This window comes from Mustela erminea, chromosome 3 (assembly GCF_009829155.1).
Source record: "Mustela erminea isolate mMusErm1 chromosome 3, mMusErm1.Pri, whole genome shotgun sequence".
NCBI lineage: Eukaryota > Metazoa > Chordata > Mammalia > Carnivora > Mustelidae > Mustela > Mustela erminea.
Genome location: NC_045616.1, coordinates 87,889,033 through 87,916,738, shown reverse-complemented (window position 1 = coordinate 87,916,738; position 27,706 = coordinate 87,889,033). Strand labels below are relative to the sequence as shown.

Here is a 27,706-nt window from a genome sequence, read left to right as displayed (position 1 = left end):
TTACCCAGTGAGGGTCACAGACTGGGGCCTGACCCCAAATATGCTTCGTAGCAGCCTTCCCTAACAAGCCAAATCCAGTCTCACAATTCCAGGCCTTCGCCAGCCTTTCTCAGCACCTATGGTCCCATCTGTGGCTTTTCTCGCAGATGGGGTCCGACTTCTTTGAAGGCATTATAATCCTTACCATTCTGAGGTATCCACCATGTACCAGAAACATGCAGTGTATTATCTCCTTTCATCCTAACTGCCCCAGGAGGTGAGTACCAGTACACTCTTATTCAGATGCGAAAGCTGAGTCACTGAAGTACCAGGAAAGGTCAAAAAGGTATCATTTAACAGAAGTGCAAATCATTCCCTTCTACAGTATACAGTACACATAAATGGTGAGTCAGTGAAGGGACAAATAAACTCATCATGGCAGACTCTACCACCATGAATGAGGAAGAAAGCATGGGCAAAGGTCAGGGCCTACACACGCAGCTCTAGACCCTCGGGATAAATACATCCTCTCCTCTTCTCAGCCAATATAGGCTCTAATTCGGAGACTGTTAAAGGTTTTGTCCTTTCTCTCCCATTCACCCACCTTACCCACCACCACCAAAGAAATCAGATGAATCAAATTAACCTTCCCCAACACCTTCACAAAAAAACAATCACATGACAAAGGTCACCTCCCCCCTGAGACCACTGGGGAGTATTCTATTTCAGTAACTCAGTACTAATAAACAAACCCTTACAAAAATACAACCCAGCTTATTTTTCATGGTCTCTTTTAGGTCAACCATCTTACACAGTATTTTACCAAAGAAACGAAACAGCAGCAATTAAATGTTTTAAAGAACAAACCAAAGATTCCAGGGATGTTCACTATTAGAAATGGGTACTCATAAGGCAGAAAAACAGAACGCTGTTTCAGATGGTGCAGTCCAAGCAGGAAGTAGGGGTACTCTTCCCCCAACAAAAACACCAAAGCTGAGCACCCTCTACAGCTAAGCAGCAAACAAACTGGAATCGGGGCCATAGAAGAGAGGCCCAGAGGAGAACAATAGGTAACTATGGAAAGAACCTAGATGTCCATCAACAAATGAATAAAGAAGATGTAATACACACACACACACACACAATGGAATACTACCATGCAGTCATAAAAATATATATATATATATATTGCCATTTGCAGCAACGTGGATGAACTACAGGGTATTATGCTAAGAATAATCAATCAGAGAAAGACAATTATCATATGATCTCTCTGATATGAGGAATTTGAGAGCCAGGGAAGGAGATCGTTGGTGGGTAGGGAGGGAAAAAATGAAACAAGATGTAATTGGGGAGGGAGACAAATCATAGCGACTCTTAATCTCAGGAAACAAACTGAGGGTTGCTGGGGGTTGGGGAGGGGAGGGATAGGGTGGCTGGGTTATGGATACTGGAGAGGGTATGTGGTGTGGTGGGTGCTGTGAATTGTGTAAGACGGATGATTCACATATCTGTACCCCTAAAGCAAACAATACATTATATGTTAATAAAAAAATTTTTTTAAATAAACTTAATGTGATCATTGAAAAGAAAAAAATAAAAAGAAACCCCATAGGAGACCTCCTTGTTTTGCTGAACCATGACCACACAGAACAAAACCAAAAGCAGCAAAGATGAGCATAAGACTGAGCACCATCAAGGCCAAGATCACATCTTTTTTTTCTTTTTTTTAATTTTTTTTTTAAAGATTTTATTTATTTATTTGAGGGAGAATGAGTGAGAGAGAGCATGAGAGAGGAGAAGGTCAGAGGGAGAAGCAGACTCCCCAAGGAGCTGGGAGCCCAATGCGGGACTCGATCCTGGAAGTCCGGGACCATGACCTGAGCTGAAGGCAGTTGCTCAACCAACTGAGCCACCCAGGCGCCCCAAGATCACATCTTCATTCCACCATCGGCATGGGGCCCAGCACATAGTAGACAGATAATAAAACAAAAATTAGACAAATAAAAACCTTAACTAAAAGTATTACCACTTTTAATTCAGTATTTACCCTGTGAACGAACCTAAGCACCTTTCATATATTCTCATTAATACTTCACAATTAACCCTGTTAGGTAGATGTACTATTATTTCCCAGTTAGGGCTAAGAAAACTACCAATCAGGGAAGTGAAATAACTTGTCTAAAGTCACACAGCTTGCAAGTGGTAAGGCTAAGATTCTACCTGAAGTCTGCCCAAATTCAAGGGCCATACTCCTACCCACTGTGCTGCACAGCCTTCCAGCTGAGTACGTGAAGGAACAGTGGACAAGGCCACTGTCCCACTGAGGAAAGACTCTAGTCTATGGTCTGAAACCACCCACCATGCATTTAACACTTGGTCTGACAGCATGTGACTCTGACCCGGGCTTCTTTACACCCCAGGTCTCTCCTGTACCTCAGTCTTCCTAGCTACACAGTAGCAAGAGCAATCACAGCCCATTTCCAGCCCTCTAGACATTGGCTACTGCCAAGAGAGAACATGTGCACACCTACATCAACCAGAACTGAATGTTACATAAACCGCAGGTGTTGGCTTTGCTAACTTGGCACATCACATTTCAGGTAGTTGCCCATGTCAGTGGCTTAAGTGGTCCAAAGTGAAAGGGGTAGCTCTTGCCCAGTAGTGACAGCCAACAGAGGGACAGCAAGAAAACAGGTTAACAAAGGGCTCTGTACCTGTCAGATGTTAACAAGTGACAGGCCTGAAACCTCCAGGCCTTTTTCCGGGAAGATGGAAAGATGCCAAATGCCAGCACCCTGAGCCACCATGTCTGCTGAGTGGCCAGCTGGCCCCAACAACACACTGACTATCAACACTTCAGGGGGGGGGGGGGGGTCTCAAAATTACCATTTAGCTGACTAAAGGAAAACAAGTCACCTATCACAGCAACGCTCTTTTTCTGATCTTCATTCTCACTCCCTCATCAAAATCCATCCAGTGTACCATCTGACAGAGTGATCTGTCCATACTGCAAATCCAATCATCTCACCACCATGACTAACAACCCTCCAAAGGCTTCCATGTTCTCCAGGTAAATACAAAAAGGCCTTGCCACAGCTCAGCAGGACTGCCCTTGCCAATCCTTCCAGCCTCAGTGTGCATCCATCTCCTCTCATTTTCTGCACTCCAACCACACTTATTCAGCACTTCACAGAAGCCACCTCTTTGCCCCCAACCCCACTCCAGAGGCTTTGTAAGAGCTGGGCCCTGAGCCTGAAACACTCTTCAACTTCACATCGGGTTGTTAAAACACCTGTTTGTTCTTAACAATTTAAACCAAAGATCACTTTCTCTAGCAAGCCTTCCCTGATACCCTCTCAACCGCAGGAACAAGTCAAATCTGTCCTATTTCTCATGGTATCACATTCCTTTCTTCCAACACACTTAATACAATTGTAATTTTGCATTTATATGTGCGATTTTAATTGTATTAATGTCCATATTCATTAATACACCCTAAGGAGGAAATACATATGACTCGGTCATGACTCAGGACTTAGCATAGTATCTGGAGTGTAAAGGATGTTCTGTTTATGTCTGTTGACAGAACGAACAAAATTCCAGAAAAGGGAAATAAAGTTCTATTCAAATCAAAAGGTTCTGCTTAGAGAAGCTGTTCTTCCCTTGTGAACTTAAGCCAAACTATTCTTTCCCCTTTGCCCTTTCTCCTTCCTAAATTTCTGATAAAAGTGACTGTTTATGCCCTGCCATTCTTCAGGCAGGTGGTAGCCATAGTGATAAGCTGGCCTACAGCCAAAAATAGTCTAAAAAGATATCACCTTGTCTGAATGCTCCAGACTTCCAAAATAAAAGTCCAGAGCAAAGGCCCAGGCAGATGGAAACACAAACATCTCTACTCCGTAAAGAGACTAAGCCAAACAACTAACAGCATCTTCAAAAAACAAATGCTCCTCAAAGCAGGCAGTGACCCCCAAGTGACCCACCCAAAGGAAAAATGGGGAGGGGATAAAGACTGCAAGGGGCTAAAGCAGAAAATCCCTGAATGGGATTTTAAATACCACCATTCACTCCTTGGATAAGGCAGAGATTTGCCCAAACATTAAATATCAAAGTCTCCCACAATGAGGCAGCTTCAGAGGAATCCTAGTAGGACTCTGAACAACAACACCAGAGCCTGAAAAAGCTCACATGAAGCTCAGATTAAAGCCTCAATTCCCTATGGAAGCAGGAGGGTCTTGTCCTAGCCCTTCTATTCTTTAGGGAAGATGGGCAGGGTGGTATAGTAGAAGCAGCACCAATTACTGAAAACTACCTAGTGGCAGGTACTTCAGAGACAGGGATGGTAGTGACAAACAGTGAGAAATAAATGAACACATACACGGAGGGGCAGCTGAGGCTCAACAAGGTTGTGTAACAGCTAGTGAACAGTGAGGTCAGGAGACAACCCAAGTCTGCCTGAATCCAAACTCTTCTCCTACCCTACAGCTGCCTTTATGGGTCACCCATGAGCTCAGTTCTGCTCCCTACCCCATCACCACCTCCTTACCATAATGGGAACATTCTGAGAGCTTCCTGGGTAAGGAAAGGCTGTCTACCATGAGCACATTCCACCACAATAAGCATGTACATAGCTGAGATACACTGCCACGCCATAGGGACAGAGTGCAGTGTGCTGAACAGAGGGGAGTTCATCATTTGTAGCCACAGGGATGAGGCTAGATTTTCTGAAAATTCCAAATGGAGCTACAGGGATGAAATCTCTGCCCTTTTGAGAACCCACTGGTGCTAGGTGCTTGGAATCATAATCCTGCAACCCAAGGCACCTTAAACCAGAGGATGGCAGCTGTTCCCTGGCACCATGAGAAAGACAGTACCCAGCAGAAGTCTCCATACAACCTCAAGCCATGCAGAAAGGGTATCAACCCCATACCTGAATCATATACATTCACACACCATCTCCTACAAGGTGAAGCATCCCTTCACTGTGCTATAGTTCAAGGTTAACCCTTCCCCCTGCACTCCTTTCAGGATCTGCCTCTTATCAAAAGCTATGCCAACTGATTATTATAATAATAACTATTATGCCATTATAATAACATTATTGCACTTTTTTTCCTACACTTGACATCTGTTGGCTGATAGGTTTAACTGATACATAAGCAATAATTATGCTGTGCTCTTTTCTTTCCAACCAAGCCTCTAGTGTGACTGTTAAAGCTAAATCCAGCTATAGCCAATGCCCAGCCCCAGCAGCAGTGGGAAACATGGCTCATCTGGGCTTAGCTATCATTGTTTCAGTGGCCACGGTGCTAGAAAGAGAGGCTCAAATAGGTCTCCAAATGTTTACACACTCCCCTGCTCCTGGGAAAGTAATGGAATTCAGGGGAAAGACCAACCAGCAAGTAATTTACTGATAAAAACCCCAATAGGGCTAGAGGAGTCATACTCAGGCCTCCGTACTGCACAGACACAAGCAGTACCAAATCACAGGACCGCATAACACAGAAAGTGAAGGAGGAGAGGCAAATGCAATTCTCTACTGGGAGTTCAGATAAATGGTTCTCAGAGAGCAATTCTGCCTGCTTCCCCACACACACTTCCTGCCAACTGCCAGGAAAACTGGCAAGAGAGAGAGAAGGATAGAGCAGAGGACTATCTTCAGGCCCCTATTTTGAAACTGAGAAATCTATCAACCTGGCTGCTGGGCCTTCTACATACAGAGCCCACTAGGGGCCAGAATGCAGTTGAAATACAAAGCAGAGAAGTACAACTTCCTGTCGGCCAAAGCCCCTAAATCTACCCACCACACTATTTATGACAAACAAGGCAGAACAAGATGTGAGATTCTATGACTGCAGAATATCAATATGCCTGAATTACACGGTAGCCTTATTACAGGTAACCCACACTGAGGCTACATTAAAAAATACACGTGATCAAACAAACCCCACCAGGAAATCAGGGCTGGCCAGCTTTGTTCTCCACCCTGTAATACACAGAGCCTTTTTTTTTTTTCCCCAAGGCAGAGAGGGAGGCGGAAGGTTTTTGAATTTAAATTACCAGGGAACACTATAATCTATGTGCAAGGAGAAAAGAACATTCAAGAGTGCCAAGCACAGGCTCTCGGGACATGTGTGGCCGAGGCAGTAGTAGCCTGCGGGGCTTTTTCCTCCAGCCTCAGCACTCTGCTCTCACTGTTTGAGAGCAGGCAAGCCAGAAGGCAAGGCCCAGGCTGCACAAAGGGGCACTGTCCCCTAGGGTCTAGGGAGAGGATTACTCTCTCAGAAGCAAGTCAGTATGAATCAACAAAGAACGAATAAGACTAGGCACCCAAAGAAGTAACCCAACTGAGGATGGTATTAGAAAGGTATTACTTAGGGCGAGGACCCTGTCTCCCTCATCACTAAATTACCATGGCCAAGCAGTACCTGACACGTACAGAGGTCTTTACCAAGAACTATAGCTCGAATGATAACCACAAAGACTCCTTAGATTGGAACCAACTGATGAGAGCTAGAATCTAGTTGTTCCTACTATAACTTGTGGTAAAAGAAGGGCTGTGGTCTGTGAAAAACACCAAGAGGTACCCAGAGAATTAAATTCAGTCTCTCTGACACTTCTGGTGCCCCAAGAGAGTAACAGGTATACTTTGGTCAGAGTAGAGAGATAGCCCTTAAAATACAATGCTGTGAGGGGAGAGAGGGAAGAAGTGAATAAATGGGACAAAAGATACACTGAATGCATATTGTATGTGTATCTGAAAAGCCCAGGGACTTTTATAGATGAAGCAATAAGGGACAAGTTACATAACTCTCTTTAGTCTAACAGCTAGTACATGGTTCAATCTGGATCTATCTAATGCTACAGCCAGGAGCTTTCCAACCTACTTCACCTTGACTTCCTCTAGAGGTGAGCTGGCTTCCAGCTCATCTTATCCATAGAGGAGAAAATGCTCCCTCCTGTCCACACAAGTCAACTTGCTAGGCATGTTTCTTAGAGTTAATTAGTTAACTGGAATTATAGCTGAATGGGCTCATGAATTCCATGTGCTTGAGAGCGCCCACGGGAACTTAAACCTGGGTGAACTGGCTGAGTTTCCAGACCCACAAAGCTGCCAGCCAGTGACTAAGCCATCAGCTGGGGCAACTCTCTTGGCACAGTGCAGGTCAGGGCTGGGGGAGGAAAAGACAACCCGGGCATGATCTCTACATGCCCCCAACAAGCTTTCTTCAGAGATTACAAAGGAGGTACCAAGAGCCTCTCCCACTCTGAGCTCTTTCAGTAATGCACAGAACTCTCTTTGACAATAACCTAATTTTGATTTAAGGTAGAAATAGAAAAGTTTAAAAAAAAATGAAGGACTTCTGCTTGGTCTTTAGAAGCAACTGAGCCTTCCCTCCATGTTGCCCAACACCTCTCTAGAGCTTTCAGAGACCTCTTACACCCATGATGCCAGGGGCAGGAAAGTAGAAAGGGCAAGATGATTTTCAGGGTTGCATTCTGAAGAGACCAGTGGTGAGGATCAGCCTGTATTTCCAACGGAAATGAACACTCTGGACAAACTCAGGGGAAGCTAAGTAGTACTAAAACACAGTCTCCCTGGGTTGTCTGTTTATTTCACCTCCCACATGAGGGCTTTCAATAGTTAACACTGGTACCCCCCCACCCCAAAGCTTAGGAAAGATGATGATTCACCCAGGTGCACAACAGCTGCTGGGAAGACATGTGGGAAGGGGCCACCCGGCAAAATCGGTCTAGGTATGGTGAGAAGGGTCTCCCAGGAGTGCCCTACATGCCAAGCCATATGTTGTCAGGATATTAATCCAAATCCATCTTGCGCACTTTACAATGTTTATGCTCTCTGGGATGTGGAGCATTAAATTATATCCAAGAACAACACAAGTCCTTCCAGTTCTAGTCTGCACTTACTTCTTTGCTAAAAAGATTTGTAACCTGGAAACAAAGCCCTTTGCCTAACAGCAGCAATAATACTCAGCAAAGAAAAGAAAAAAGAAAACTGTTAATTCAAGCTTCCCTAAAAGATACTGCTCCAATGGAGGCAGAACTAGTTTCTAAGTAGAAACTGGAGAAACCTACTACTGACCACTTTTTTCTAGAGAAGTCAGGCTGATGTCACTGAGAGTTTTAAAGAGGTGAAGGCTAAAACCAAAAAAAAAAAAAGCACAACACCACAGCTCTATTCTTTTTTTTTTTTTTTTAAAGATTTTATTTATTTATTTGTCAGAGAGAGAGCGAGCGAGAGCGAGCACAGGCAGACAGAGTGGAAGGCAGAGTCAGAGGGAGAAGCAGGCTCCCTGCGGAGCAAGGAGCCCGATGTGGGACTCGATCCCAGGACGCTGGGATCATGACCTGAGCCGAAGGCAGCTGCTTAACCCACTGAGCCACCCAGGCGTCCCACCACAGCTCTATTCTTGCCCCCAACTGAAACAGCTCTGGAAACCTGTAAGAGAATTCCAAAAAGGGAAGAATACCTCACTGACATAAGCACTAAGAGCAAGGACCAGAAATATGATGTAAGGCTACCTGGCTTAGTCACAGCTCTGCCCTAATTGTACAACCTTCAGTAAGTTTAAGTAATTCAGGCTCTCCAAGCCTCAATTTCTCATCTCTATGAAATGGGGATGTTCTAAGGATCTGTTATTTGAAAGCCTTTTTTAAAGATTTTATTTGATGTCATATCAGATAAAGGGCTAGCATCCAAAATCTTTAAAGAATTTATCAAGCTCAACACCCAAAGAACAAATAATCCAATCGAGAAATGGACAGAAGACATGAACAGACATTTCTGCAAAGAAGACATCCAGAAGGCCAACAGACACACGAAAAAATGCTCACCATCACTCAGCACCAGGGAAATAGAAATCAAAACGACAATGAGATACCACCTCAGGCCAGTCAGAATGGCTAAAACTAACCAGTCAGGAAATGACAGATGCTTGCAAGGATGAGGAAAAAGGGGAACCCTCCTACACTGTTGGTGGGAATGCAAGCTGGTGCAGCCACTCTGGAAAACAGCATGGAGGTTCCTCACAAAGTTGAAAATAGAGCTACCCTATGACCCAGCAATCACACTACCAGGTATTTACACTAAAGATACAAATGTAGTGATCTGAAGGGTCATGTGCACCCCAATGTTTATAGCGGCAATGTCCACAACAGCCAAACTATGGAAAGGGCCCAGATGTCCACCAACAGAAGAATGGATAAAGAAAATGTGGTATATACACACTAAGGAATACTATGCAGCCATCAAAAGAAATGGAATTTTGCCATTTGCAACAACGTGGATGGAACTAGAGGGTATTACGCTGAGCAAAATAAGTCAGTCAGAGGAAGATAATTATCATATGATCTCTCCGATATGAGGAATATGAGAGGCAGGCCAGGGGGTTGTGGGGGTAGGGAAGGAAAAAATGAAACACGATGGGACTGGAAGGGAAACAAACCAAAAGAGACTCTTAATCTCACGAAACAAACTGAGGGTTGCTGGGGGGTGGAGGGTACGGATAAGATGGCTGGGCTATGGACATTGGGGAGGGTATGTGCTATGGTGAGTGCTGTGAAATGTGTAAGCCTGATGATTCACAGACCTGTACTCCTGGGGCAAATAATACATAATATGTTAATAAAAATAAATAAATATATATAGAGAGAGATTTTACTTATTTGAGAGAGAGAGAGAGAGCATGAGTGGGGGGAGGGCAGAGGGAGAAACGGGCTCCCCATTTATCAGAGGGCCCAACACAAGACTTGATCCCAGGACCCTGGGATCATGACTGAGCCGAAGGCAGACACTTAACCAACTGAGTCACCCGGGCACCCCATGAAAGCCCTTTTATAAACAGTAAAATGTTAAGCATATTTTAGGCCTGACAGTTATTCTGAAGACCTGTGGCTGAGAAAACCTAAGACACTTCTGAGGAACAGAAAAACAAGTCTGTCACCTCCAAGGGACAAACTACAATAACTGGTTCTAGATGTTTACAGAGAATCCACAGTTACAGAATAAAGGGAGGACAGAGTGGAAGCTGAAGAGACCACACTTGGGTCTGCCCAGGAATACTTTATTTTTTAAAGATTTTATTTATTTATTTGACAGAGAGTAAGAGAGGGAATAGAAGCAGGAGGAGTAGGAGAGGGAGAAGCAGGCTTCCTGGTGAGCAGGGAGCCCTACGCAGGGCTCAATCCCAGAACCTTGGGATCATGACCTGAGCCACCCAGGTTCCCCTGCCCAGGGATATTTTTTAAAATATTAGCAATATACACACACAGCTCAAATCTGAAAAAGCACACAAAGGTATGCAATGAAAATTAAGGCTCTCTTCTCCCTCACTGCCCAACCACCTAGGGCCCCTCACCAAAGACATCATTCTTTTCAGTTTCTCATGCAGTCTTCCAGAGATAATCCAATCAGTTTTTCTGCCTCAGATGGAGGTATCAATGGTAGTAACACCTTCAGACCTAAAAGGTAATGCCAAGTAAACTCTGCCAGAGGCTCCTAGGGACTATGAAAAGAACAGGACAGTCAGAGGGTAATATACTCCTGCAAAAGCCTCCATAGAGGTACAGATTTCCTCCTGGCTATTATACTGCTTTACCCCTTGACTACCACATTTAGGCAATAATTTTGTACAATATGCCTCCTTTGTACTTGTGCTGGTTCATTCAGAACTCCCTCTCAGAGAAGCCATCAACAGGAATGATTCCTAGGACCTCAGCCTGTAACCAGACTGACCACCAGGCCCTCAGAAACAGACAGAAGCAAGAACCACCATTACACCTGCCTCAGCAAAGGCTGGGCCAAAGGGTAAAAATCATCTAAGTCCCTGGGTCACCATTTTTCCAGGGACAGAATACAAGGAAGGATGAAGCAAAACAGGAGGTCTCTGCAGGACTTGGCTCAAGAGACTATGTCACCCCCCACAGAAAATAACAGGACACCCAAGCAAACCTAGGCTTTCAACAAAATTCCCTTTCAAGCTTTCAGGTTATGTTCTCCACTCCCTTTCTTCTTCCGTAAAGAACTTAAAAATGTGAAATTTCAGGCTCTATCCAAAGATCACAGATGGGTAGCCTCGATGCCAAATCTGGACCACAGATGTACTTTGGTAGTCCCTGGGGATTTCACATAAAAATCTGGATTTCTGGCTTCTCTTATAATGTAAGATAAGGACACTAGAGCCACACTCACTCATGACTATAGCTGAGTAGCAGCTGTACTTCATGGAACACATAAGCCCTTCAGTTTAACACAGGTCTACCATTCCCTGTGGCTGACACTGTTCCCTACCTGACCCTGAAAACATCTTGGAGTTGGGAGACTCCTGGCCAGTGAGTGACAGAAGCGGCTGAGGTAGGCACATCAGCTGGCAAAGAGCAGGACTCTGACATTCATAAGCACTTATTAAACACCCTCTGTGTACCAAGGACTGCGCTGGGAGCTGGGGACACAAACAGGAATGAAGGATGCACTTTCTGCCCACCAGGAATTTCTAACCCATTTGGGAAAAGAAGACTTACTCTATGGAATCTGACTACTTCAGACACCAAGAGCTCTAGGAATTGAGAGTGCCAGACTCACTGTGACTGGGGTTCAAGGAATGCTTCAGGAAAGAATTGGAAATTGACCAGGACTGTTATCATTTCTCAGGTTTTCACATATTTCTTCATTCAACAAGCATTTAATGATGTCCATGTTATACTCAGCATAATGCTGGAGACACAAAATAAAGCATAGCCCATGTCCTTGAGAAGCTCACATAATAAGAGACAAAATAACTAACCAGGATAAAGTATGCTAAATTCTAGAATCAAAGTGTTGCTATGGGGATACAGATGAGGAGGTATCAGGCAAGGCTCACTGAAGAAGGCAGCTGTGCAGCTTAAATAGGAAACAAAGGAGAGGGGACTCTGGGCAAAAGAACTGGCCAAATCACAAACATGAGGCATGTTTAGAGGGCCACACAGACCAGTTTACCAAGAGCAAAGGATACATGTGGGTAACGGTAGAGGATATAATTAAAGTGGTAGGACAGGGATACACCGTGATAGGCACAGAACATCAGAACACCTGGACAAATGACGGACAAATGATACATTTAGAACACATTCAGCAGCAGCCAGGGGGTGCCACTGAAGGCTTCTAAGCATGATTGTTCTCCAATCACCACCATATTTAGGAAGACCCCAAGGGGCAGTGGTACACAGTGTCCTAGAGGAAATTAAAGGAGGAGGCTCCCGTAATAACTCAGGAGCAGTTACAGAAAATAGGGGAAGCATTAAGACTAGGTAAGATACTGTAGAGGCTTGTGGAACAACTGAAGACAACAGCATTGACTCTTTTTTTTTTTTTTTTTAAGATTTTGTTTATTGGTTTATTTGACAGACAGAGATCACAAGTAGGCAGAGAGGCAGGCAGAGAGAGAGGAGGAAGCAGGCTCCCTGCCGAGCAGAGACCGATGCAGGGCTCGATCCCAGGACCCTGGGATCATGACTTGAGCCGAAGGCAGAGGCTTTAACCCACTGAGCCACCCAGGCGCCCCAACAGCATTGACTCTTTAATTTTTCTTGTTTTAAACCAATTGAGACTGCTCTCCCACATTGCCACTCCCCCACCCCCACAATGTTAAGGTTTTGGCCTATTTGTTTCATTCAGAGAAGTAAGGCACGGGCTATAATTACAGTGCTCAGGGTTTTTTAGAAACTCAGCTTGAGATCAGTATGAGAGGTAGTAGCTTCAGGGGCTTTTCCCTACTCCCACCCCCACTGCTACACAGAACCAGTTGTAAATCTCAAAAAGAAAGAGTCAACTTAAACACAAAATCTGGGTCAGTGTATTTGACTGCACTTCCCTGACCTTGGACAAGAACCAGAAATGGGCATACAAATCAGAAGAAAGCCGTGACAGAAGTCAAATTTCCCATAACGAGCTAATTGCTTCATGTCTGGCTGAAGAGCAGATAGCAAGAGACAGGGAGAACATTCTGTCAGAGGGCCCCAGGCAGACTCTGGACAGCCAGCCCTGCTCTAATAACATCCCCATGTCAGCCACTGTCCAGGACACAGGGCCCACTGGCTGGGAGAGCCAGTCAAAGGCAGCCCCAGAGAGGTGAGAAGTAAGCTAAGTAAGGAAGAAGATGGCAGAGAAACTTCAAAGTTCCTTGCTCTTCATGACTTTTATTCAGCATGAGCCAGGTGTGACCACTGATATGAAGAATCAAACAACAAAGAAGGCTGACAACGATGCGATGGTGAAGGTAACACTGGCTTGCTTAGTCAGCATAACTTATCCTGTAACCAAGTCTTGGGTCAGGAATTAGAAACTACTGTTGTAGACATGACTGGTCACACAGAGCACTTATACTATGCCGGAGGAGCCACTTTCCATATGCATTCTCTCAAGTAATTCTCAAGACAGTTCCAAGAGGAAATATTACTAATCCCATTCTACAGATCATGAAATTAAGGCTAAGAGAAAATGAGTAACTTATCCATGACCTGACAGCTAGTAGGTAAATAGCAAAATATGAAACCAAGTAAGTTGACTCCAGAATGTTTTTATTTATTCTTTTTACGATTTTATTTATTTGACAGAGAGAGAGAGAGAGGGAGAGCACAGGCAGAAACAGCAGCAGACTGAGGGAGAAGAGAAGCAGACTTTCCCACCGAGCAAGGAGCCTGATGCAAAGCTCAACCCCAGACCCTGGGATCATGACCTGAGCCAAACACAGACACAAAACAGACTGAGGAACCCAGGCGCCCCTCCATAATGTTTTTAAACCACTCTGACACGCCCTTCATTCCCTCGCGATATATCACGGGTTTACCAGGTCACCAGATAAGATCCACTGGTGCACTGGCCCCATTCTTTACAGAATACCCTCAGAGCAGCCTGGCCTGAGCACTTGTTCTTTGTTTCTAAAATAGGGGAAAGCTTCAAATCTATTTTCTCCAGGGTAAGATCAAGAGGAAACATACCTCAACAGGAGGAAAGAAATCAGCATGACAGCAAAAAACCTCACCAGTGAAGGTTTTAAGATAATGAGTAAGGCAGTCAGTGGAGGAGGGGCCCTTCTCCCTCCCTGGAGATTTTTAACTGCAAAGGCATCTTGCATCTTTATAAAGCTTTAAATAATTTTAACAACTTCTATGGCCACCCTCTGTGAGCCCTCTGGCTTGAGTCTCAGCTCCGCAAGTAATATGCTGATGGCCCTAAAAAAGGTATACAGCCCATTTCACTTCTCTGGAACTCAGTTTTGTCATCAATAAAATAAGAACCACTGAATACAAAACTCAAGCACTGAAAAGTGAGAAACTACTAGGGAAACTCCTGACTCTTCACTCACCAAAGAAACCACCAACAGCCATTCCTTGGATCTGAACCAGACCCAGCACTGATGTTTCCAATAAAATTGATATAAAGACCCCTAGGATGATGTTTTCCAGCCCATAAACACCATGATTTCAGACTTTAGCAGCTGGGCCCAAAGATGGAGACTTTGCTTCATGAATACAATCAAACCCAATTCCCCATGACCAGCAGTGGGGAGAGTCACAAAAATCAACCTTATACCTTCCTTAGGATTCTGCCCCTTAAGCTTCCAACTCTAATACCAACTGAATTCAAAGTGTGACCAATCAATGTTGTCTGATCGATTGTCCCATTTTATGTTACTTCCACTGAACTGAAGCCTGCTAGTTTTCTCAAGTTTGGTCAGATGCCTGCTAAACCCATGGGAGCCTCACAGAAATGAGAGGCAAAAGCATGAAACTATTTCCAGACATAAAGAAATGCCCTTTTATAAGTCCATTGGTATCAGCCTTCCCTCACCTGACCTATGAGATGCATCTGTGATTCTTCTTTCAGTTTCTAGAACTCCTCCCCTTCATAAGACAGAAAAGGCAGTAGCTAGACATGGATCAGTTCACTGACTGCTGTGATATTCTTCTGCCTGGAATGATAAGTGGTAATTAAAAAGCACAACACCCTCCCCCTCAGCCAAAAGAAACATACCGCTTCCCATTTCTCTGTGGATAGGACATGTGGACATGGGCATCAGAAACTAGCCAAAGGCTCTAACTACCAGGAACACCTGAGCCAACACAGCAGGCTCAGCTATGAAAAAGTAAGGCCAAGGAGGCATCAGAGAAACAGATGGTAAACAGAACACTTCGGAAGGCCAAGATCTAGGGAGTGCCTGGGTGGCTGAGTCGTTTAAGTGTCCAACTCTTGATTCTGGCAAGAGTCATGATCTCAGGGTAATGAGACTGAGCCTGGAGTTAGGCTCTGCACTGGGCATGAAGCCTGCTTTAAAAGTCCCTGTCTCCCTCTGTCCTTAACCTCCTTCTCTATCCCCCTCTCTCTCTCTTTAAAAAAATGTTTTAAAAAGTCCATTTGGAAGGAAAAAAATATATATCAAAGGCTAAACTCAGGGGCGCCTGGGTGGCTCAGTCGTTAGGTGTCTGCCTTCAGCTCGGGTCATGATCCCGGGGTCCTGGGATCGAGCCCCACATCGGGCTCCCTGCTCGGTGGGAAGCCTGCTTCTCCCTCTTCCACTCCTCTGCTGTTCCCTCTCTTGCTGTGTTCCCTCTGTGTTCCCTCTCTTGCTGTATCTCTCTGTCAAATAAACAAAATCTTTTAAAAAAAAAATTTAAAAAAAAAAAAGGCTAAACTCAATTCAACCCTTTGGAGAAGTGCAGGTAAAAATTATCTCTCCCACCTCTACCTCCAAACATACTCCATTTCTTCTCCAACGCTCTTAATAGCATTAGGTTTTGAGGCCAGGAATATGGAGTAACATCAGAAAGGGACAAAACTTCTGCTCTGAATTAGGAATATCACTTAAAAAAGCAGAAATGGCATCTTTTGGACACTTGGGTGGCTTAGTAGTTAAGCCACTGCCTTCCGTTCAGGTCATGTTCCCAGGGTCCTGGGATCGAGTCCTGCATCGAGCTCCTTGCTCAGCGGGGAGCTTGCTTCTCTCTCTCCCTCTACCTGCCACTCTGCCTACTTTTACTCTCTCTTTCTGACAAATAAATAAAATCTTTAATAAGAAAGAGAGAGAGAGAGAAAGAAATGGCATCTTACTAATCCCCATGCTTATAAACACGCAATGGCCAAGGAGTTTCCTGGGCCTACAACACACTTTAGGCAACAGGCTCAGCGATTAGAAACAGCTCAGCTGGTTGGCAAATCAAACTATGAGGGACATATTCACAGCTTTGAATCTTGTAAAGGCCAACTACCTCAAATCTTTGCATGACAGCCCTTAGCTATTGCCAGCTATCACAGGAGAAGTCAAACAGGATGGGTACCAAGGGTACTATCCCTAAGACACCCCACCCTAGGAAAACTAAGTGAGCTCTTCAAAACCAGGAACTCTTTCTCACTTTAGTGTCCTCAACATCTCATCTTCCATTAGGCCTGGCACCTATGAGAGCCTTAAGAAAATAAAGTGAATGGTCAAATATTCTGCTGATATGAGCAGGCTCATGGTGAGAGGAGGAGGGTAGTACAGTGCAAAAGAAATCACTGTGGAGTCAGAACTGGGTTTACAACCTGACTACAACAAACTTTTGACCTTGGTCAAGTCACTTAACCTCAATGAGCCTATTTTTTTCATGTGTAAAATGGGGTAATACCAACTATTTTACAAGGTTAAAAGGAAGATTGAATGAGATAATGTTCTCCCACCTTTACTAGTCTGGTGTTAGTGTCCTAACTAATCTTATAGATATAAAATATGCCTTGATGGCTGTATTGGAGACAGTGTATAGGTAAGACCATGCAGTCTCACTGAGGGCAGTATTGCCCACAAGCACCGCAGGGAATGATTCTTCAGGAATAAAAATCTTAGCTATTTTAAGTTTATGCTCCTCCAAAGGGTCACAGTACATAAATAGATACATGGTATATCTTTGGTATTAAAATTCCATGGGGAGGGGTGCCTGGGTGGCTCAGTGGGTTAAAGCCTCAGCCTTCCACCCAGGTCATGATCTCAGGGTCCTGGGATGGAGCCCCGCATTGGGCTTTCTGCTCAGGGGGAGCCTGCTTCCTCCTCTCTCTCTCTCTCTCTCTCTGCCTGCCTCTCTGCCTACTTGTGATCTCTGTCCGTCAAATAAATTAAAAAAAAAAAAAAATTCCATAGGGAAGGGACAATTGTGGGGGAGGGGGACTCAAAAGGGGATAGTGAACAAAAGGTCGAAAAACACTTGATGAGAGGTCTCAAGAGCTGACCCACTACTTTTAAAAACCTGACCACGATAGCACTCTGATCTCACACTTCCAAACTCTAAAACCTTTACAAGATTGAATATCGAGAAATAATTGTTTGCTACTTAAGCCACCCATTCTATACTATTCTATTACAGCAGCCCACAACCAACTTAGACACATCTCAATGCCTAAAACACTAAAGCCAAGGGCACTGTTAGGAGAATGAAAGCAGATATGGCCAGCCAACACAACCACACCCTTACCTATGTGCTACCCGGTTTAATCTGAAGGAACTATAAGTCTGTGTGGAACATAATTCTGTTGCTCCTGGATTCTGGTGGAAAATAGAAGAAGTAAAGATGCAGAGTGTAAACCCTTCCCAAGTCAGGAAACTCTGGGAGAATTCTTCACATGTGTCCTGAGCAGGTTCTATCTTTTACAAGATTCTTGTACCAAAGTCAAACTCAATTACTGTTGATGCTAGGAATCAGGGGTTACCCAAAGCCCCATCTGAATGGCAAGGGGCTATTCTCCTCCTCCCCTACTCAGCAGTGAAGCCCTTGGTGAAAGAACATGAAGAAAAGGGCAGGATACTACCCCTTCAGACTACATATAATTAAAATAAGAAGTTCTGTGCTGTGAAAAACTAAGGCCTGCAGCTCAAGACTGACTCAGAGAAGGATAAAGTATTCATCCTTGTTCAAAAAGAGAAAAGATTAGCCTCACAAGGACAGGTCTCCAAACTGACACCAAATCCAGGAGTTAGAGATGCCTGTGCTACAGAGCGTAAGCTAAGCACCATCTGAGGCCCCAAAGAAAAATCCCCAGGAATACATGACCAAGGAGCTAGCATTTTAAGAATGTTCAGATTAGCCCTCCTGAAAAGAGGCTTACTCCAAGAGATGGCAGACAGCCTCTGCAACACAGCTTCACTGAGGAAAGGATAGAAAATAAGTAGAGGGTGGGAGGGAGAGGTAGGATGAGGTCAGAGCATGAATTGACAAAGATAATAAACAGAGAAAGGCATCTACCTATTTGGAAAAAGATACAACTTACCTTTAAAGACTCATTATTTAGGGCACCTGGGTGGCTCAGTGGGTTAAGCCTCTGCCTTCGGTTCAGGTCAGGATCTCAGGATCCTGGAATCGAGCCCCGGCTCAGTGGGTTAAGCCTCTGCCTTCAGCTCAGGTCACGATCTCAGGGTCCTGGGATAGAGCCCCACATCGGGCTCTCTGCTTAGCAGGGAGCCTGCTTCACCCCCGTCTCTCTCTGCCTGCCTCTCTGCCTGCTTATGATCTCTATCTCTGTCAAATAAATATTTTTTTTTTAAAAAGGCTCATTTTTCAGGGGCACCTGGGTGGCTCAGTGGGTTAAGCCTCTGCCTTCCGCTCAGATCATGATCTCAGGGTTGTGGGATCCAGCCCCGCATCAGCCCCGCATCAGCCCCGCATCAGCCCCGCATCAGCCCCGCATCAGCCCCGCATCAGCCCCGCATCAGCCCCGCATCAGCCCCGCATCAGCTCTCTGCTCAGAGGGGAGCCTGCTTCCTCCTCTCTCTGCCTGCCTCTCTACCTGTGATCTCTGTCAAGTGAATAAATAAAATCTTTTAAAAAAAAAAAAAAAGACTCATTTTTCAAAAACTATTCTCATTAATAGTAAATCTTCATTCTTTGAGGGTAGAAAGTTACTGCATTCCTATGTCCATTAATGGGTTCCTCCTCATTTAACCACTCTTCCAAGTAAGCACTCTCTTTTTTTTTTTTTTGAAAATTTTAAAGTAATCTCTACACCCAAGATAGGGCTCGAATTTAGAACCCCAAGATCAAGAGACATGCTCCACCAACTGAGCCAGGTTCAGGTGCTCCAGTAGTCCCATTTTTATGCATTGGAAAACCGAGCCTGAGAGGTGACTTGTGCAAGGTCATATGGCTAGTAAGTGATAGATTCAAAACATGTTCACCACACACCAAAAATCTACTAAGTCCACTTCAAAAGAACTTTTTACTCATCTGAAGACAAGTCAAGTGAAAGTGGCTTTAACCATGCATGCCACTTGGGGTTAAAAAAAAAACCAACAGTACGGCATTATGTATTAATGAAACTGACCACTAATATGGCTCAAAAATGTCTCTGAAGACATTTCAGAGGTAGATTTTCAAAACTGCTTCAGACAATGACAGTTCACTTAAGTAAGGCTACACTCCCACCACTCACACCTACGCATACCACTCTAAAGGAGAACAGCACTCAATGAAGAAGTTCTAGCATGTTTACTTTAAAACTCATGTTGTTAATTTTTCAGTTTCACTTCACTAGCCTTTTATTGGGTCAGTGAAACACACCAAGGGTCAAAGTTGGCCTCTGCAGAGAATAACTGGTCTCCAAAGACATCAGGGAAGGTCAAGAAAGCAGGAATCCAAGAACAAGGCAACTTTTCATTCCTGGATCACCACCGCCTTACTAACATATTCCCCATTCCTACTCTCTGTAAAATGGGGGAAATAAGTCTTTTCTATAGCCAATTTCATTTCAGAACACCTCATAATTAGCAGATTAAATTCATTAAACAATCAAAAGAAAAACATAAATCGAGTGTGGCAACACTTTCTTAAAAACCTAAGAGCCACATTCTCGGGTGGCTCAGTTGTTGGGCGTCTGCCTTCGGCTCAGGTCATGATCCCAGGGTCCTGGGATCAAGCCCCACATCCGGCTCCCTGCTTGGCAGAAAGCCTGCTTCTCCCTCCCCCACTCCCCCTGCTTGTGTTCCCCTCTCTCACTGGGTTGCTCTCTGTCAAATCTTAAAAAAAGAAAAAAAAAAAAAAGAAAAAAAAACCCAAGGGCCATATTCTCAACTGAAACCACACATCACCTTAAAATCCACGTTATACATCAATCCTAACATCCTCATACCCTGGCTCCCATCAAAATCCTATCCAAACCCCAAATCTGGCTATATTTCTATCACACAACAAAAAAAGATTGGGTGGGGTGGGAGCTAAAAAGACACAAAGATATAAAACAAAACTTTTGCACTGTCATAACACTGTTACTGTTTATAAACACATCAGTTTCTTTTCTTAGCAGACATGGAAGATTCATTCTCCTCCTGCCTACCTCCTCCGGGTTAATCTAACCCCTTCAATCCCCGCAAAGAAGTTCGTGGTTGGTTTTGTTTTACTGAGGTCAGAAAGCCACACAAACTGAAGTCAATGCCAGATATTAAACTTTTTAGTAGAAAACTGACAATACATATGCGGGGGGGGGGGGCTTTTTTTTTTTTTTTTAATACCTCTACCTTCTAGAATGCAAAGAAACCCCCAATGGCCTCTCAGGTGCTAGGTATTCTTTCCCACCTAGAGGCCCATTTCAGGAGCTCCTATGGCAACAGATTCCCTCCAGTCTTCTATAGGAGAGACTCTCAAAGCAAGAATTTCAGGACCATCAGAATCACCTGGGAAGCACTGTAGGTGCCCATACTCTACTTTAAATGATGTCCCTGAGTACAGGCCAGGGATGTACACAACCTCCTAGGTGATTTGAAAAACACCAAAGTGTAAAATCCGCACTTCAAAGACAAGTCTTCCATCTACCAAGAAAAAGGACAACACAAGTCAGGCGTGGAAATACGACGAAGGCATATGGTCAATTCCATATGGTGAAGAGACATCGAGGCCTCGGCCAAGAACCAGAATGTCAGCAAAGGAGCGGTTAGATGCAGAAACAGGGTGAAAGAAGGAAACAGAAAAGGAAGCTGAAACAGAGATCAGAAGCTAGTCTCGGAATTCCCACCGCCTCATACCCTGGCACTTAAAAAAAAGTTACGGGAGACGCTGTGAACAAAAAAGATAAGTGAGGCGACTCCTGGGCTGAGGCCAGGTCTCGCTTGGGCGTCCCGCTTTGGAAGAAGGCGATATATAGGTTGAGGGGGGCAGGTGTCCTGTGTGGGGACCCCGGAACAGTTGTGGGAAGAGACTAGGACACCGGTCCGAGACTCCCGCCCAGCTCCAGGGCCGGGCGGCCCCCTTCGCCCCTACCTTCGGCTTCCTGCCCGGCAGCCGAGGGGTTAGACACAACCCCCACAATTCCAGGCGGCTGCAGCGGCAACCAGCTCACCATGCGCAGACGCGGCGGCGACCCTCTGAATCTGTGAGCGCGCAGTTATTGCGTCACTGGCCGTCTCGCCCAATTGCCGCCTTCCAGAAAAGACGTGCGGCCTCCTCCCTCCCTTTCCTGCTAGAGAGCTTGTTAAACCCCGCCTCTCTCCCCTGCTTCTGCTAAGTCCCCCCTCTTCTTTTTTTTTTTTTTTTTTTTTTTTTAAGTCCCCCCTCTTCTAACGCACGTGTGATGGAAGCCTTTTACTCTGTATCCCTCCGCCAGAGTGAGACACGTCTGAAGGAGATCCCCACGGGCCTGATTTTGCTTCCAAGCCAGACTGAAATGGGACTTTGAAGTCTCATCTCTGATTTCCCAACAGTTTAATTTCTTTCTAGCGGAAAGAACAACAGAAGGAAACCAGAGGACGTGAGGCGTAAAGAGAAATCAAACTGTTGCCAGTGCGGGATACATCCGAGCCTCAAGCAGTAAAAATAGTCCTTTGAAAATTCATGCAGATAGGTCACTAGGAAGTCATTTAGTTTTTGTATTTACGTACTGCGTGAACTTACACAACCAATCATTTTCAAAGTTAAAGTCATCCACAGTTCAAATTCTGCTCTACCCCTGAATATCTTATGGGCCATGTGTTGCATATATATTTACTAATAATTTCTGAAGATCAGAACTGTCCCGTCCTTTTTATAGATGGGGAAGCTAAGGGTCAAAGAAGTTGAACTTGTACAAAGTCGCAGGAAGTAATAAAACTGAGAATATAAGCCAGATTTGGGTGATCCCAAAGTCCCTTTCTCTTTCCATGATAAGACCTTCCCCTTGACCAGAGGCATTTAATCTGACAAGTCAAATGGAGTGTTTGCTCCCTCAGGACCTGAGAGTCCAGACATAGTGATTCCTGGACATTCAGAAATGGAGAAAACGACTATCCAAACAAGCTGCAACTTCCCCCAAATAGCAGGTTTTTTCCAAGAAGAAACAATCAACCGGTCTCTGGTTTGGGTTTCCAGCAGTTGATCTACTTTCTTGATTATGTTTACTTCAAACAGATGGGAAATTGACTTTGCAGCTGTGAGCAAACTTTGGTTAGTAGCCTGGGGAAGGAGAACAAGACTTTGGGCAATAGTTGAGTGGGAAGTGACAGGGGTTTTTTTTGGGGGGTGGGGGTCCGTCCGTCCTTCCTTCCTTCCTTCCTTCCTCTCTCTCTTTCCCAGAAAAGTCTGCATAGAACACTTTCCTGGGACTAAGTGGGAAAGGACAGCTATCAGCTCACTTTTTCCATGGAACACTGGGGAGGCTAGCAAGGGTAGCCCAGGAATAATTCTAGCTTGTGTCACTGCCTAGTACCATGAAGATAAATAATAAATGTTCAAAAGTGCACAATGGTAATTCACAGAATGAATATATAAATTACAATCGTGCCTGAAGCAAGTTATAAAAAGACAGTAACAAAGTGCTACCAGAGTAATATGCTTATAAACAGAATAAGCTGGGCGCCTGGGTGGCTCAGTGGGTTAAAGGCTCTGTCTTTGGCTCAGTTCATGGTCTCAGGGTCCTGGAATCGAGCCCCAAGTCGGGCTCTCTGCTTGGCAGGGAGCCTGCTTCCTCCTCTCTCTCTGCCTGCTTCTCTGCCTACTTGTGGTCTCTGTCTGTCAAATAAATAAATAAAATCTTTATAAATAAATAAATAAGTTCAAATGTTAGAATGAATAAATAAATGTATGGCCAAGAGAAGAGTCCAGCTGGACACAGAGATGCCAGTACTCAGAGCTTGGTTTCCTTCTTGGGACAGAGCTAACTGGGTAAAGTGTATGGGGAAGGGAAATTCTGAGCCCCGCCAGTCCCCCAAATCTTGAAAGGACCTGAGGACCACTTTCCCAGGAGAACCAGCTCTGACCTCAAGCCACCTCGACTGCTAAAACCAGTATGCAGGGCTAGGCCTAAGCAGACAGCCCCTACTTTCATGGCCAGCAAACAAGGAGGACCACTGTAAAAGTGGGAAGTTTGAATTCTAGGGAACAGAATGGGTGATGGGATCACAGAAGTCTCCTTTCTGTTTCCTTGAATTACTCTTGGAATTGGGCAGAAATAGTCTCACTGGGTTCTTACCCTCAAAGAGCTCAGGGTCAGATAAGAGACACAGAAATGTAAACAGATCAAAGCAACACTGTCCAACAAGGACTATAAAACAGAAATATTAACAGAGCTATAAGAAGAACCCCACTCGATTCACACTGCTGTCTTTCTTTCCAAATCCCTTATGTGAGTACATCTTTTCTCCATTCATCATCTTGTTTGCTCCCTGTGAGGCAGATAGGGCAGATTTTATTCCCATTTTGCAGATAAAGAAAAACTCCTTGAACTCATCAGATCTATGTTGTCCAATATGGTAGCCAACAGCCACATGTAGTGTTTAGATTTAAATTAATTAAATTAATTAAAATGAAAGAAAATTTAAAACTCAGTAGTCATAGTAGCCTCATTTCAAGTACTCAAGAGCCACATGTGGCTAATGTCTACCATACCATACAGCACAGATAATAGAACATTTCTGTCATCACAGAAATCTCTATTGAACAAAGCACTTTAGAGGTCCTGAGAGACAGAGCAAGGGCAGGAGTATGGAGTCAGAGCTCTCAGTGTTCCCAGAAAAGCTGAGTAGGGCTGCCAACATAGAACAAGCAAGAAGCTGAGGGGCACTTCCAAGGAGACCAAGAGGAACTGATCTTCGAAAGCAGGGCCCTCCACTTCCTGGGCTGCACACAGATGGCATGGGTGGCAGCAGCCAAGGCATGGTAGAAACCAGATGATCTCTACACTGAAACCTGGGCACATCTGAGCCCACATAAGCAGCTTCCTTGGTGGAACTCAGGAATTCTAGGTATCTCGACTCCAGAAAATATCAAGGATGCCAGTGACTGTGTTTTCCTCTGTCTCAGGTTCATCTCTGAAGGCCTCATTAGCAGAAAAGGAAAAATAACAATCCCTTTCACATCCTGTGAGACCTCACATGTCACCTGCTGTCACCTGCTAGAAGGCCTTGGCAGCTCCAGGGGGCTTCGACCAGAAAAGTCAGTAAATTTAAGCTGCATTTGCCCTCAGCTAAACAGGTTTCTCTAGTTCAAAGGAAAAGCACTCAAAAGAAGAGACCTACAAGACAGACAAGATTTCAAAGGGTTCTCACCAAACAGCTCCCACTGAGGCTAAAGCAAAACCCCAAGAACCATGATTCTGTCTCCAGAAACACCTTCATCCACAACACCTACTCAGGGACACAGACATCTGACACAAATTCGGGCACCCACAAAGACAGTCAACCACAGGAACACACATACACACACAGTTAGGGCAGCCACTGCTACAGCCCTGTTCCTGTTAGTCACTGCTGCATAACCAAGCATCCCAAAATAATCATTTACTTAGCAATTTGGGTAGGGCTTGGCAGGGAAGAACCAACTCTGCTCTGTGTACTGTCAGCTGGCATGGTTCAGTGAAGGCAAGAGGCTCAACACATGGCCGGCAACTGCTGCTGGATGTCAGTTGGGACCTCCACTGGTTACTGTCATCCAGGACATGACGAGTGGCCTCTCCCAATAGCTGCTTGGCCTCCTCACAGTTTGATAGCTGGTTTCTAACAATGAGCATCCCAAGGGAACAAAACATAAAAGTGCGTGGTATTTTTATGATCTAGCTTCAGCAGTCACATAGCATCTTTTCTGCCATGTTCTGTTGGTTGAGGGAGTCACAGAGGTCTGTCTACATGGAAGGAAAAGGAAGGAGAAACTCTCTCTCTCTGAAAGAAGTTGACATCATATGGTAAGGAGAACATGTGGGAGGGGATGTATCACAGCAGCCATCTCTGGAGAATAGCCACGAGCCCCACACCCTGTCACAGACACCCACAGTCATGCACACAGCTTACACATCCAGAGTCATACAGAGTGCACAGATGTGTTTACACCTGTACATAAATGAAAACTTCCTGCATTCACATATACGAACATGTCACCTAATGCTATGCCTTTTGTCACATATATATTTCTTACATAATTACACAATTAGAAGTGTTTAGGGAAACATGAAGGCATACACTAGAGAACAACCTTGAACATCAAACAGAGACCCTAAGAAAACCAGATTGGGAGCAGATGGAGTATAATCTAGATGTGAGTTGTCCCCTCACCCTGCTCCATTTCCCCACCAAGAACCCATGGCTGCACAACCATCAGTGTGAAATGCAGAACTTATTGCAGGTGTCACAGGCGTGATGGAGGAGAATGTTAATCCCACATACCCCGCAGCAGACAACCTGGAAGCCTACTTGAGCAGTTCTTTCCTCCCAAGTCCCTGTCTCACTTCCATCACTCTGTGAATCATTTTTACCTTTTCTTTCCCTTGGATGGTACCCAGTTAGCCAGCTCACATCTCTGTCTCCTCCTGGATTCTTCCTCGAGCCTCCAAATTCTTCACTCCTTTACCATACAGAGAAGTACAAGTTTGCCCAGATCCATTAGAAAGGGCTTATGTAAATACAGACAGGCAAGGACTGGAGCTGGAAGCAAGGGGGTCTAAAGACAGGCTACGCTCTCATCTCTCCTTCTCATGGACCACCTGTCCTCTTGCTCTTGTCTTCTGTATCACACCAAGATGTCTGACTGACCAAGACAGTTTAACTCTACATTCCTAATTTGGGCTGAACCAAGTTGACTGGAACACTTCTTTGCAATCTCGACCCACCCACCCACACCTGGAAGATCGCTAAGAACAAGGCCACTGCAGAGCTGTTGTAGGGCAGCCTGTGTGGGCCCTCTCCCAGTCCAATCCGTGCCTCCCACATACAAGGGCCAGGGCTGCTTCTCCAAGCAGAGAGCTGCAGATGGGATGCTGTCTGCTGTAGGGGACTCCCAGGTGTGATAGGCACAGTGACTGACCATGCCTGCACATGCTAGCATGGTCCTGGGTCAGTAAGTCAATGAGGGGAGAACATTTCCCTCCTCTGACACTGTCCCTCATAAAGGTTCCTAAGCACGCAAGCTTTGGGAGATCACATATGGAGAATAAGGCTGACTCTGCTGACTCTGTGGCATGTCTCAGAATATTAGGTCATCAAATCCAGCATCATTGTTAGCAAGGGAGACTGGATTTGGGACTGTGGAACAGTTTTTAAATGGCTTTAGAATCAGACAGATGGCTCAAATCCTGACAGCCTCTCAATAGTTAAGCAAGTTGTTCTAACCCTAACCTACCTTCCAGGGCTGTTTCCCTGTAACCTGGAGATAATACTAATATTCCCTTCTATAACTGTATGGTGATTAAATGAGATGACATATGCAAAGTACTCAGCCCAGTGCCTGGCACAGTAAGTGCTGGTTACTAGTACTATTCTTTTCCAGGCCTTTTGGTTACATAGATGTGGCACTAAAAGCTGGGTACAGTTAAATCACACACAGTACATGTACAGATACTTAAAAGCTCACACAGGAGATCCTGCTTTATATTCCCACTTAACATTTGAACTAATTATTCCACTGGCAGATCTGCACTTTCCACACACACATTATACATCATGCCCAGGCTGTATATGGGCTTTTGTGAAAAGGTTGGAAAAAGAGGTATTACTCAAGCAGACAAAGCCTTCCTCTGGTCAAAAATGAGGCACACATAAAATGAAAGGTATGGGAGCATCTCTGGAACAGAAGGTCTTGGGAGCTCTTCTGGAGAAGGCATACTGCATTTTCTGGGCTGGGTGAGGATGACAAGTTGAATGTGGTTTTTCTCGTGGCATCTTTATTACTGCATACACTGGAGCACACAATAGGCCAGCTCAGGCGGCAAGGGGCTGGCCACATGCAACACATCATTCTTATTTGTTTAGCTAGTGTGACTTCCCATTTCCCCACGGCCTCTGCAGAGACACCCAGAGTGGGAGGCACTGGCATCAAGATCGTTATGGAATTATGAGACCAAACAAACCATCACTAGAACCCCTGTGGGGAAATAAATCTTACCTGGCTAGAACTTGACTGCATAGCCACAGGAACCCTACTTCATTCTCCTAATGCCTGCTCCTCAGTGACTGGCAGGGGTAAGAGATGGAGAGCCTGGTAAGATTGAGGGGTCCTTCTCCAGGTCAGGGGATCTAGGGACTCTGACCTCATCAGCTACTCACCCTGAGCAACAATGAGAATGAGAATAATAACAACATGAAGCAGAACTTCACAGTTCAGAAAGCCTTCTTATGTATGCCATATAATTCTCACGGATAGCCTGAGAAATGCAGGTGTTACTCTCCCTCATTAACCAAAAAGGAAACTGAAGTTCAAACTACATCTTGAAGTTCTACATCTCTGAGAGTGATGTAGCACAGTGCTGGGACCATGG

At 44.8% G+C, this 27,706-nt stretch overlaps 1 protein-coding gene across 6 annotated transcripts in view; it reads right to left on the bottom strand.

Annotated features, from left to right (window-relative positions):
- Positions 1-21,386, bottom strand: part of SIL1 (SIL1 nucleotide exchange factor) — a 214,102-nt gene extending 192,716 nt beyond the window's left edge. For 4 of the 6 annotated variants that reach the window (XM_032336567.1, XM_032336571.1, XM_032336570.1 and 1 more), the window contains exon 1: positions 21,253-21,385. The gene's annotated coding sequence lies outside the window, so the exon portion shown is untranslated. Of the gene's footprint in view, positions 1-21,252 lie in introns of all 6 variants that reach the window. The other 2 variants (XM_032336565.1, XM_032336566.1) reach the window with 1 other exon arrangement.
- Between the last annotated feature and the right edge of the window lie 6,320 nt (positions 21,387-27,706).